Source organism: Myotis daubentonii, chromosome 11 (genome assembly GCF_963259705.1).
Source record: "Myotis daubentonii chromosome 11, mMyoDau2.1, whole genome shotgun sequence".
In the NCBI taxonomy this organism is placed as follows: Eukaryota; Metazoa; Chordata; class Mammalia; order Chiroptera; family Vespertilionidae; genus Myotis; species Myotis daubentonii.
The window spans coordinates 76984217-76998223 of record NC_081850.1 but is presented as its reverse complement, the minus strand read 5'-3'; the positions used below and the strand labels follow the sequence as shown (position 1 = coordinate 76998223).

Genomic DNA, 14007 nt, shown 5'->3' with positions numbered 1-14007 from the left:
ATATATTAAAAAAAAAAAGTCCTCTGCCAGACCGGTTTGGCTCAGTGGATAGAGCGTCGGCCTGCGGACTGGAGGGTCCCAGGTTCGATTCCGGTCAAGGGCATGTACCTTGGTTGCGGGCACATACCCAGTAGGAGATGTGCAGGAGGCAGCTGATCGATGTTTCTCTCTCATTGAAGTTTCTAACTGTCTATCCCTCTCCCTTCCTCTCTGTAAAAAATCAATAAAATATATTTAAAAAAAAAAAAAAAGTCCTCCCCTCTAGTCTGTGTATTTCATTATGCGGAGATTAGATAGAATCTACTCTTAAGTCAGTTTTTCTATCTTTCTAGATCTCAGCCTCTTATTCAATGGAGAAAAGGAAATGATTATGAAGTAACTGAGTCCTTAACATCAATAACCAATAGAATTTTCCTATTCAAAGGAGCAGATTTCTCAGTCCCACCAAAATGTCAATTGTACAGGTCTTCTTCAGGCTACCAGAGAGTCTGGGCAATGAACAGGCCAAGTTTCATCTGAAAGTGTACAATTAAAAGAAAAATCACAGTGTATCCTTTAAAACAGCAGTCACCAACCAGTGGTCCGCAGACCACGGACAGTCCGTGAGGTCCGAAAGGTGGCGGCCACGGCTTTAAAAAACAAGGTGGTCCTAGCAGGTTCAGCTCAGTAGATAGAGTGTCAGCCCTCAGACTGAAGGATCCTGGGTTCAGTTCTGACAATGGCATGTACCTTGGTTGCAAGCTCAATCCTGACTGATCCAGGCCACTGGTTGGGGCACGGGCAGGAGAGGCAACCAATCGACGTCTCTCTCACACATAGATGTTTCTCTCCGTCTCCTCCCCTCCCTTCCACTCTCTAAAAAATAAAAAAAATAAAAATCCATGGGAAAACATCCTTGGGTGGGGATTAACAAAAAACAAGTGTGGTTAAATATTTATCCTGCTTTACACCTTCCTGTTATTGGGGAAAGCAATGAGACTACATAAACTCAGTATCAATTTCAAATTCATCACAAATGCAAGCTAACTGGGTAGGTGGTACTTAACCCATAAACACTCAGTCTGCCCTAACTTTAAACCCTCAGATTTCTGGACAATCACCAAATTTCAATGTCCAAAAGAAAAACTGCCCTATTTTGGGGAGTAACCCAGAATATGCTACCTGCTCTTATCAGGAAAAAGTCATTTTATCCTCTAACCAAGGAAGCATCACGGAAGGAAATAGATACAAATTAATGACAAGGAGCTTCATAAATTAGTCTGTTAACACGTGATCTTGCCCTGTCCACCTTCCCTCTCTATGCCTCAATTTCCTAGAATGACTAAAAATGGCAGGTGAAAATGAGATGGTCCCAAGACCTTCCTAATTTTAAAATTATACTCTACAGAGAAGATTCTGAGATCTGGTAAAGAAGACAACCAGAAAACCTTAATGGTCTCTCCAGCTCTCACTCTGTATTTGTACGAGGTCTGAATTGTTACCAGGGAAACACTGGAGAGCTCTTCCTGACTGCCCTGCTCCTGGGAAAGGATAAGCAGGCTAACAATGAGGCATGGAAGCCGGTGAGCGGCCCCCACCCCCACCCCCACCCCCAGCAGGAGGTAAACAAGATTGGTGAGATCTGGGCAAGGTCCACGCTTCCAGCTCTTCAGGGATTAAAGCAGCTCCAAGAGGTCTGCACCGGTCAACTCTGAGGACCACCTTCCTATGAAGAGAGCCTTCCTGAGGAAGGGGCCACCAGGTGATGTTAGCCTGTCACCGTTCCTTCTAACTGATTCTCCAGCTATGAACCAGTTATTTTTGTGTATTGTTTTTCTCTCATAAAGTCCAATTTATTTATTTATTTTACTATAAAAAGAAACCTATTCTTTGCCATGGCACACCCAGGCCTTAAAACCTTTCTGACTTCCTTCTGAGAGAGGAAGAGTCCACCCCTCTGAGGAGGCCTTGGATCAGGCCCAGCATCCCAGACTGGAATCTCTCACCCAGGCCCCCATTCTCTTGGCGTGCAGAAATAATGTCTCTCCTCCCAAACACACAATTCTCCGTAAAGACTCCAAGCCACCTGCACAGGCTCCCTTTGCCTAGCATGTCTCTGCCCTTCTGTGCCTGGAAAACTCCTATTTGGATCTCATCCCCCGGCTGAAGCAATTAGGCTGCGGGACACTGCCTCCTTACCAGGCTGTCCACACTGCCCCTTCCTCCCTCCTCAGATGTAATCACACTTTTCTGTAGGTTTACAAAGCGCTTGTATATACTTCCCACTGTACAACTAGACTGCAAGATCTGCTCTTTGTATCCCGATTTCTAGCACACCGAGATCATTAAGAAGTGTTTGTTGAAGAATGATCAAGAGCGTGTGCAGCCCCCAATTCATTTGTAAAGAGCAGGAGAGAGCTCAATAGTCTAACCAAGTCTCATTTTCCATACGGTCAAAACTGGGATTTTATCCAGGAAAGAGCTAGATTCCTGACAACAACTGCAATCACTACACTGCACCTGAGCTCCTTCCTGGGGCTAGGTCTTCAGATTAATGTCTATGGGGCCTCCTCACATTGCATGATTCACTGCATTTCTAAAGTCCTTTAGCTGCTACAGAAATTTCCAAGAAATCACATTGGGGATTTTTTGATGAATAAAAGAATCCCCAACATAACACTGCACAGGTTCCATTTGAGCAGTACCCCTGCTTGGGTCCATCCTGCTGACCTGGCCCTACCAATCCAGGGAGACAGTCCAACGAGGCCCTGTTGAAATTAACCAACCTAAAAGGCCCTCTTTGTCACCCCAGTGAAGTAGAACGAGTCAATTCTATAGCAAGTGCTTTGGTCAGGCAATAATGGACTTTTCTTTCCTACAGTAGATCAGCTGATGTGGGAGGTGGGAGCTCTGCCAAGCCACACTGGCCCTCCCTGGGGAGCTGGGCATCTGAAAGTCATCACTGCTCTCCCACTGCTGTCGGCCTCCCAAATGTGCATCTGTGTGATCACAGGAGCCTATGATTACAGGTTAATGGGAATTTCCCCCCACCCTTAACCTGACAGGGAGCTGTCTCTAGTTTATCTACACAAGTTCCCTGTTTCTTTTTACTTCTAAAAGGGTACTGCTATAGACTATATTAAACACAGGAAAATTTTCATATCATCAAGAAACGATTGCCACCCAAAGGGGCCATATAACCTCTCACCCAAGACTACGTGAGAGAGCGGAATTCCTGGGGCTGTGCCGGCGTGCACCACATTCCCTTCATGGCTGAGGCTGCTCAGGAACTCCACCCTGCCCCGAAATATGCAGCTGACTGATAAGGCAGACTCCACAGAGACCTTTCAGGCTGTTCCCAGCCCTAATGGGATTAACGCCTGCGCCTCTAAAGAGCTAGAATGGAAGCCTTTGGGAAAGTGCCACTAAAGAACAATCTGCAGCCATACCAGCCTCTCTACCTATTCCACTGACAGTTCAAAAACCCGCAGGAGTCGACTTCCTAGGACTGCAGTCAACTGACTGCTTATCTCACAGCAGCAGATCAGCTTTGATTTTGCCAGTCAAGACCATGTACACGGAGAACAAGGGAGGGAAATGAAGTGCTGGATGTAGTCTCTGTGTGTTTAAGGACAGCTTCCCATTTACCATAACCGAAGAAAAGGTCATGTTTTTGCAAATATTGTTAGGCAAGGCTGAAGATGCACGCTAGTTTTCAATGCTGCAATGCAGCAGTCAAAACGCTGGCTGCATCATTCAGCAAGTCATGTGAATTGATCTCAGGGGATAAAACAGGAATTACAACCATGTCCTCTATTGTGATCAATAAAAAAAAAAACCTGTCAGTGTTCTTACAAAACTGCTAGATCTCTGGGGAGAGAGGGGTCTAACGATATGAGTCTGGGCTAGGATGTTCTAGTTTAACCCAAAGATAAAATATGCCTAAGAATGGCTCCTCCGATCAAACAAATTTATACACATTGCCACCTAAAAACGGAGTTCTACTAAAGAGCCTAGCCATTAATTAATACCTCTGTCTTGTTGACAAATGCCAAGAGACACTATCTGGGGCAGTTTTTGGTGCTTAGAGAATTTTTAAACTCTAACCTAACGTGCAGAAGCAAATGCCCCACTGTGCCAGGGGAGGATGTCTTTGGAGGGTGGGAAGCAGTGGGTGGGACGGACACTGTATTAAGCAACAAAAGAGATTGCAGATACAAAAATTTTCAAACCAAAGGCCAAATGCTTTGGCCTCTGCACACTTGGCACCTGCAGTGAGTGGTGTAGGACACCCTCACCCCGATCTGGGAGAGGGGGAGAACTCAGTGCCAGTTTCTCTATGGAACCTCAGACGGACATAAAATTGTAGTGATGAGGAAAGGAGTCGCTCTTTAAAACAGTGTTGGGGCTGCCGACATTTCAACAGGCTCAATGTGCCGGATGTAAGAGGCCTTTGGAACACTACAAAATGAATTCCGACTGCAGGCAGGACACGACGAGATATATGGTTTTGCAAGGAAAGCGATTTTAGGAACTAACAGGATTAAGAGATCATTTGGCTCCACGGAAAAATTCATAAACATTACCCAAAGCAAAAGGTCACAGAAACCATTCATCAGCTTTGTTTCTGTTGCTTAGTCAGAGCTCAAAGGTGCAGAACTGACAATGCCCTTTTCCTATGGCTTATAAAGCCAGCTTCTTATCAAATTTTACATTTCCAGAGCAAGAGAACTTGATATCCATGGATGTGGAAGGAAGGGCTACCCCAGAACAAACCACCAAAGAACTGGTTAGCACCCATTAAAAATTTTATACCAATTAATTCTCAGAGCAAATGAATTAGCCCAAAAAACCAGCTCAGCTGCAGATTTTAGCGGCAGATCTGATGGTAAGCAGAGAGAGGTAATTACTACATAAATTAAGAGTTTTAATCATGAAAAAAAAATCTTTGTTTAAACCACATTTCATCCGATTGTGGACCAGCATGTCAGCCTTCAAATGGATTAATTCATTTCAACTCATTAGCTGGATTCGGCAGAGGTAAGCAGGAACTTTAGCTTTAAGAAAGCCAATTTCATACTGCATTGCATCAAAACCCAGAAACGCAGAGCAAGGTTGCAAAAACTTACTTTTGCATGCCCCCCAAATATTACCTTGTTGCTACTTACCTGTTAATCTGTAAAATTCAGATGAGAAGTACTTAAGTGCAAAATATTGTTACTGAGACTCAAAACAGGAGGAATTTATAATGTGGCCCATTTTTATAAACTTCATTTAAATAATCAACCAGTCTGATTTATAAAAAGGCTTGCCTTGGATTTATCACCCATAATCACTAGACACTTGCAAAAACTGTATTTCTCCTTATGGGATATCAAGACAATTTAAGCATTTTTCTCTTTGAAAAAGGTCCAATTTAGCAAACACTCAAAAACGATACACAAACACAACAGATATATAGTGAGCTTTAAAAAAAGAAAAAGAAAATGCAAGCTCCATTTCATTACAAGGATTGTGGCAGAAGAAATAAGTCAATGGGGTTCTAGCCAGTTTGGCTCAGTGGATAGAGCGTCAGTCAGACTGGGGACTGAAGGGTCCCAGGTTTGATTCCGGTCAAGGGCACAAGACCCAGTAAGGGGTGTGCAGGAGGCAGCCAATCAATGATTCTCTCTCATCACTGATGTTTCTATCTCTCCCTCTCTTTTCCTCTCTGAAATAAAAATATATTTTTAAAAAAGAAAAGTCAATGGGAACAGGAAACAAACCCAAGTTTACAATATTTATCAAATGTAAAGATATTATTTTTACTACATGTTTCCAGATTATTTTTTGCAAATATCTAAGATAATCTGTTTAGCCTCTTGGTTCTTAAGAACCAAGTAACCATCAAAAAAACAAACCAGCAAACACTACATGCAAACTCTAGTATAAGAAATAATATCTTCATGCCTTAAACAGGAGGCTCTGGAAATTTTAGAATAAATTTACTAAGACTTCTGTTTACATAACACCCCTAAAAAACAAAACAAAACCTTTAACAGAAAACTCATGCAAGCAGTTTCCCCCACTCTCTTTGGATCATTCAACCGCTTAGACACAAACGTGTCTTCACTGCAAATCAGGCAAAACGGAAAAGGCAACGCATTTCCTGCATGCTGGTCAAATACCTGGACTCTGCGCTTACGAAACGATGACAACATGATGGAGGAATGTGGAGTCTAAAAAGGGCGGGGGAAGAGCGAGATAACAAGCTGCTAAGGGCAAACGGAACACAATCATTTCAAACTAAAGAAAACAGATCCTTAAAAATATATGAATACAGGTTAAAATAAAATTTCAGATTTTTTTCCAGTGTCTTCTAAACCCCACCAGGGATTTAATATGTGGAAAAAGAACCACAGTTATCTGGTCTTAGCAGTTCCTATCTAAATGTGATGCCGTGCCTAGGTCATACCCCCTTTCAGGCCTCAGTTTCCCGAATATACTGTTTAACACTAAAAGTTCCAATGAATTGAAACTCCTAGGACTAGATGATTCCTAAATCCCCTTCCATTCAATAACGAAATAGCATAACTTCACGACATCGTCAGAAACAAGAAAGAACCCAAGCTGCAAAGATATGACTTGGGCCTAATGTACTGGTCCACTTCCTCCGCAACATACTACTTCCTGTTGAAAACAAGTACAAGAGGAATATGCAAAAAAGGTGGAAGGGAGGTAGAACAGTTGCTCTAGCCCTAGCTGGTTTGGCTCAGTGGATAGTGTTGGCCTGCGGACCAAAGGATCCCAGGTTCTATTCCAGTCAAGGGCACACCTTGGTTGCAGGCTCCTCCCTGGCCCTCCTAGGCCCAGGCTCATGGGGAGGGGGAGGGGTAACCAATTGATGTGTTTCTCTCACATCGATGTTTCTCTCTCTGTCCTTCCCTCTCTCTTCCACTCTCCCTAAAAAAAAAAAAAAAATCAATGGAAAAATATCCTCGGGTGAGGATTAACAACAAAAAGAACAGTTGCTCTAGTCCACTGGCTCCAAGTGATCAGCTGTGCGTGTCCCTCCCGCATTCCTGGAGTCAGCACTTGCTACCAAGACGCTGCATTCTTCTACCTACTCCCGCCACAGCTGATACGCTGCAGCGGGGCTGCTGCATAACCGGTGGAGTCCTCCACTGGCCCACAGAGGACGGATCACAGGCCGGCCTTAGGTGCAGGTTCAGCAAGGACGGACAGACAGCACAGCACTGCGGGCTATTCCTGACACCCACTTCTCAGGATCCGCAGTGGGCCCCTCCCTTTGGGATGAAGGCAGGTAAGGAAAAGGAAAGAAAACCGCCTCAATAAACCTGCTCACCAGACTGCTCGATGAGCTCATATTAGAGCCAGTGACAGTTCAGATTTCTCCAATTAGATGACTACAAAACACACTGCCACAGACCTGAAGCCCATCAGAGATTGCTCCTCAGCTGATGGCTAACTCGAACCGCTGCACACCTGTCCGGCACAGAGCAATTAATTCCTCCTTTCGAGCCCCGCGTCTCCATCTAGGTCCCTGGATAACAGCTAACACACTTTGAAGGTCCTTTGAGTAATTATTGGCCCCGTTACTAAAAAGGGCTTATTGTTAATTTCCGGCTCAGAGGCTCTCACTGCAGCACATTTTTTTAAACTTTGACTTCAATGTGACCTTTCAAAATCTAAGACATTTAGCTGCAACAAAAGGGAAAATAAATGACCGGTTTGCCTGGAACCTGGGCTCCCTGGCTTCCGGCAGCCGTGTTCCCTCTGCTATTCCTAAGATGCTGTTTCCTGGCTGCCAGACACGCCACCCTTCCATCTTTGACAGATTTGGTTTTAGTAAAGGGCAATCGCTATGACGACGCAATTTCTCAGCACATTATGAAAATGCTTCATAAGGTCTCTCTTCCATTCTTCCCTAACAGCCATGACGGTAAGTGTTTCTAAAATACCACGATGAAGACAGAACAAAGGGCCTTCAGGTTTCAGGATCTCTTATATAAAAGAGACGTAAGAAGGTATGGCAGCGGTTCAAGCATCATCTCCACCCAGCTTTTCTTTTCTACTCAGGCTTTTAATTTAAAACACATTCATCCCTCAACCTGAACCAGCCCTTGATTTAAAATGCATCGTACCCAGCACATCAGAGAGACTTTTCAAGGCAATTTTATTTGGGAAACATCAAATTCAGGGACGACTTTCAAACAAAAGGCTGCTCTGTCACTCAGCACCGGCACGGCTGTAGGGTTTCTGACAAATAATATCCTGGACAAAACGAAACTCTAAGCTAGGAAATCGGTTGACTTGAGTCTCGCACGAAGCAAGAGCCGCCGCTGTTACCTACAAGCACATCACAACCGGGTAGGAAAGAAGTGTTTATTACAAAGGAAGCCAGGAGGCGGCCAGCCTCGAACCTTCCTGCCTCCGGAAGGCCAAGGACTGCCCAACAGGGCGAAATTCACATCGCAGAGCCCTTCACCCGACGCTCGGCTCCTCCTCCGCCCACGGGCGGCCGGCACTCTTGTCGGGATTTGGGAAAAGGGGCCGCAGAGGTCGGTCCCCGCCGCGGCAGGAAGGGAACGGCGACCCTCCGGACCGGGGAGCCCCCGCCCCACCTGCCGCAACCGGATGGGGCAGGGCAGGGCGGGGCGGCGGCCGGGCTGGGGCGGGGGGCGGGGGGCGGGTGGGGCCCGCGGCCTCGCCACCCCCTCCGCCCAGTCAATGACATTCCAACCGCCGGCGCCCCGACTCGCCCGGCGGCTCCCCCGCAGCCCACGCGCCACAAGCCGGTCGCGACCGGCTCGTCCGGCTCCCCGCCCGGCGGAGGGAGCAGCAAGGCCGGCTCACCTGTCCGCGCGCGGGCCCCGCCCCGCCCCTCCCCGGGGGCGACCCGGCTCCCGGCCTGGGGTCGGCTGCCCTCGGCCCCGCCGCCGCCCGCGCTCCCCCGCCCCCCTTCTCACCGGCTCCTGCGGGTGAGGGCGGCGAGTGCGTGGGGCTGTGGGGGTTGCTGAGAGACCGACGCGCCTCCGTGGCCTCCGCTCCTCGCCGTTCGCTCCGCAGCGGGTAGTGGCGGCGACGCGCGCGCCCCGCCTCTTTTATAGGCGGCCACGCGCGTTCCGGCTGCGGGCGGGCGGGCGCGGCGCGGGGGGCGGGGGCGAGCGCCGCGGAGCAGAGGGGGCGGGGCTCCCGCCGGCTCGCCTGCCGATCGCTGGACGGAAAGGGCCGAGCGCTCCCGGAAGGAGCCGAAGCGGCGGTGCAGGGGAAAGTCGATTGCGGGAGCGCAACGGAATATGGGGGAGGAGGACGCGCGCCAGGGGTGGGGGTCGGTGGTGCAAGAGAGCCTCTGCCTCCGCCCCGGCGGCCCGAGAGCCTCCAACCGCCCGGTCCCCGCAGCTCGGATCCTGCAGTCCTGCCCCTCCCCGCCCTGCAGAGATTCTCTGCGCCCCACCCCTCCACCCTCCGCCCCTGGGAGCCCTGCCAGGACTGCAGCGGAGGGCGGGGCGGGGCCATCGCCGCAGTCTGGCTGGGGATGCTGCGCGCCCCGGCCGGAAAGACGCCCAGCCCCGGAGGGTGAGATCACCGTGTGCTCCTCCTCCTCCTGCCCACGGTCCCAGGCCACGTCTGGGGCCGCGGACTCAAGTCAAACCTATGCTGCTGGGGTCTGAGGTCAGAGACGGAGGATGATTTTAGGGGCTCCGGGCTTGAGGAGGTGGTAAGAAAAGGCCAAATCCGACACTAAAACATAAAGTTGACTAATTTGGAATTAAAGTCTGTCATTCCAGGATTTGGAGAGTTAACCATTTATTATATTCTCACATAAAAAGCTTTCTCGCAGGTCACCAGTAGAACAGGATGCATTTAGTCGTATTTTCTAAACAAGGCATTAAGGTTCTTCCTGCCACAATTAATTGAACTTTCCTCATGTACCGTCGCTGTGCTAAGCGTTGCATGGGTCCCCTTACTTTCTTTAAATCTTTGCAGTAATTTTATGAGGTCGGTATTATTTCCACCGTTTTACAAATGGGCACGCAGGTGTCTCACCCTCGGCCAGGCAGGTGGGTCAGGCAGCTAGCAAGAGGAAAAGCTGATATGAATCAAGAGGCAGAACCTCCTCTTACACAGTCTGCGTTCAATACTGCCTTTCCACAGGAAAGGGGGGCATTGTGTTGGTGGATGCTGGGGTGTGGAGACAAGAAAAATAAGAGGATTTCTGGAATTTCTGTTCTTTACAGTCTTGGCAGTTTGAGGGCCAGACTAACTAGCCAGAGCCCTGGCTTAGGACGCCCTTTCCCCACCCCCACTGCGTGACAGCGGGCCGCAGCCCTTGGGAGTAGCGTCTCATTCCTGTGCAGTCGAGCAGACCCGGAGCTCTGCAGCTCAGGAAGACCGAAGCCTCCCAGTTACCAAGCAGCCCTCCTCTTTAAATAAATATAAAGGCACTGGGCACAGCACCAGAACTTGGGCTCAGGCCCGGCCCTGCGCTTCCTGGTCCTCTGCAGTCTGGCTTCTTCCCCTGTGCCTGGGATCTGCAATCTGGTTTCTAAGTAGCCCTGGCTGTAGCCATGATAGTGAGGAAAAATCCTATTCCCATACTCCATCGGAGCGGAGAGGAAAGAAAAGGAGAGACCACACCCAGGGAGCCGCTTCACAGAATCTGGAGGAAAAACGTAGGCACTCGGAGGCATTTCCTGCAATCTTCTCTATGGAGAAAACAGACCAAGTAAGTCCTCCGTGGGCAGCTGATGGCATTCACAGCCTCTCCTTCAGCGGGTAGCTGCACAAAAATATTCAGCTCTGGGTGCAAAATGGCTAACACAATCTTAGCTCTCCAAAACTTCCAAGACCTGCTCCAGCAAAAGAACAGGTCTCAAGGCCACAGGCAGAAGCTATGAAAGGGAGGGTTTTTCTTTTTTTTCTTTTTCTTTTTGTTAATCCTCACCCGAGGATATTTTTTCCATTGCTTTTTCAGAGAGAGAGTGGAAGGGAGGGAGGGAAGGAGAGAGAAACAACTATGTAAGAGACACATCGATTGGTTGCCTCCTGCATGAGCCCCAGAACCCAAAACCCAGGTACGTGCCCTTGATCAGGAATCAGACCCGAGACCCTTTGGTGCTGGAGCTGACGCTCTAACCACTTAGCACATGGGCCAGGGCTGGAGGGTTTTTCTTTTAAACCATTCTGGCCTCATAGTGAAATGGAGGATTTGCTGTTTTTGCCAGCTGCAAAACAGACTGGAGGCCTTAGAGAGAGCTACTGTATTGATACAGAAATTAAGATCTGATTCACTGATCCTTTGATCTGAGACCTGGCCAAAAACATTATCTCCAGCCCTCTCCACCTCCCACTCACCCACCCACGCCAGTCAGCATTTGGCACTGACATAAGCCATTTTAAAGAAACCTTTCTTCGCTGTTCTATTGTCTGCCTACCCCACCTCCCACCAATTTCACCACATGCCTAACCCTGCTAGGTGTGGGAAGAGGGAGATGACAAAGCAGATAATGGCACTCTTTCTTGTCTGAGAGACACTCATTCAGAAAAAAAACACACCACCATAGGACAGTAGGAGCCTAATCAATCAACTCCATGTCCTTAGTCACGTAGTTCCCGGCCTCCTGAAAAGCAGGGAGTGGGGCTGAATTTTAAGCTCCTTTTTCTGTTTCAGCTGTTCCCTGAAGAGTCGATCTGAGCCCTAAGCTTAGGCATCTCCGTAGTCCCAATACCTTTTCAAGTTGTTCAAGAGGTCAACCATGGGGAAATGCGCTAAACGTAATGATTTTTTTTCCCCCCACATGTTCTGGCCTTCAAACCATGTCAGACCTTCTCAAAAAACGTCAGTAGTTTTCATTCAGTAGTTTCAGTAGAGTCGCCTGAACTAACTGAACAGAGATTGTGGAGCACCCACAAACTCCTTCCAACTTACTTTCCAGGGCCATTTCTTAATGCTTTTCTCCAGACCTGAGCTTAACCACTTCCTAAACAGGTTTTTAAAATTTTCCAACTACATGCTTTTTTAAAAATATATATATATTTTTATTGAATTCAGAAAGGAAAGGAGAGGGAGATAGAAACATCAATGATGAGAGATTCATCGATCCCGCACACTCACCACCCACCACCAGGAACCAAGTCCGCAACTCAGGAATGCGTCCCTGAGCGGAATCAAACTCGGGACCCCTCACTCCACAGGCCAATGCTCCATCCACTGAGCCAAACCAACCAGGGCTACATGCTTTTGCTTCCAATTAGAATGTCCTTTTTCCCCACACCCACACCTCATTTCTGCCTGACAGATCTTACCCATGCTAAGAAGAAACTTTCTGAAGAAAAAAAAAAAAAAAGAAACTTTCTGGAAGAGCGATTTGACAATATGAAACAGAATATAAATTTGCATGTTATTTGACACCAAACAATGTATTATCTAGGAATTTACCCTAAGGAAGTAGGACAAGATATATATATCCCTGGCCAGTGTTTCTAAGTGGTTAGAGCATCAGCCTGTGGACCAAAGGCATGTCAAGGGCATGTTACCTGGGTGGGAGGCAACCAATCAATGTGTCTCTCTCACATCGGTGTTTCTCTCTCTCTCCTCCCTTCCCTCCCTCCCTTACACTCTGAAAAAAAATTTTTTAAATCAATGGAAAAATATCTTTGGGTGAGAATTTATATATATATATAATTTTTATTTATACAATTTTTAAAAAATTTTTATTAAAAAATTTAGCAACTGGTCACCAACTGAAAAAATGGTTCATTCTGCTTCTTAAGTTCAAGACTATATTGGTGATACGGTTCATATTGATTGACTTGAAAACTATTTGAGATACATACCACTGAAAGATAGCAGGTGATAGAACAACATGGGAACTGGGTCGACGTGAGAACTGTATTCGTATATCTGTGTATTTGCAGGTGTGCACACAGAGAGTCCTAGAATAAAAGGATTTTTGGACTTTTTTGTCCTTTTAAATTTTTTGAATATTTTTAAGTATCTGGATCCAGAGCTGGACTCCCTCACCTCATTAGACTGTCAGCCTGGTTTTCGTTTGTTTTGGCGTTCGTTTGGCTGGGGGGGGGGGGGGGATTCTCTTTAAACTTTGAAGTAATTTCACATTTTTCGCCCACCATACCCTCCAAGTAAAGCAGTTCACAAAGTGTGTTCCCAGAAATACTAGGCCCAAGAGAAGCTATGGGAATGGGATTTCATGTGCAGTAACACCGCAAACTCTTGGTGGTTAACAATTCAAAGCAACAGTTAAGGCACCAAAAAATCTTTCAAGAAAAAAAGTACTTTTTCCTTTTATTTAGAATGAAAACATTTTATTGTGGAAGATTTATAACAACAGTACAATGAACCTCCATATGCCCATCACAATTATCAACTCTGCCCTTCTTATTTCATCTATTACTTCACCTCATTGACCTTGTACACAGTACATAATTCCCAACCTTCTTTGTCCACTGAACTCTTTTTTAGGATCCTGCAGAAAAATTCTCTGGGAAAAGCTGCCCTTAGTGAAACGGTTCTGTCTTCTGAGCTCCCATCACTTTTAGCTCCCAGCAGACCATCGGGCCCTGAAAGTCCAGAAATCAGTCTCCGTGGAATTAACATTCCATTCTCCAAGTCACCTATTTCACTTTACAGAGGAAGCACCTTGTAAGACCTGTTTGCAGTCAGCGCTCCGCTCCACGGGGCGATGATAGCTTCAAGGTAACATTCACTGTGGATCCCAGCGCTGGACTCCCTCACCTCGTTAGACTGTCAGCCTGGTTTTCATTTGTTTTGGCGTTCGTTTGGCGGGGTGGGGGAAGAATCTCTTTAAACTTTGAAGTAATTTCACATTTACAGAAATAACAACATGAAATCTCATACCCTACACCCAGATTCCCCAATTTGTTAACATTTGACCACACGTACTTTATTATTCTATGCATTACATACTTACGTGTACACACGCGCACGCACACACACACGTGCCTAGGCATTTATTCAACTCCTGCCCCAAATGATTTGAGAAT

The 14007-nt window shown here is 47.0% G+C and overlaps 1 protein-coding gene across 8 annotated transcripts in view; it reads right to left on the bottom strand.

The window, feature by feature from the left end:
* The window catches only part of SPTAN1 (spectrin alpha, non-erythrocytic 1), a 60391-nt gene extending 51281 nt beyond the window's left edge, over window positions 1-9110 (bottom strand). For all 8 annotated transcript variants that reach the window (XM_059658219.1, XM_059658223.1, XM_059658220.1 and 5 more), the window contains exon 1: window positions 8949-9110. The gene's annotated coding sequence lies outside the window, so the exon portion shown is untranslated. The remainder of the gene's footprint in view (window positions 1-8948) is intronic.
* Window positions 9111-14007: the final 4897 nt, after the last annotated feature.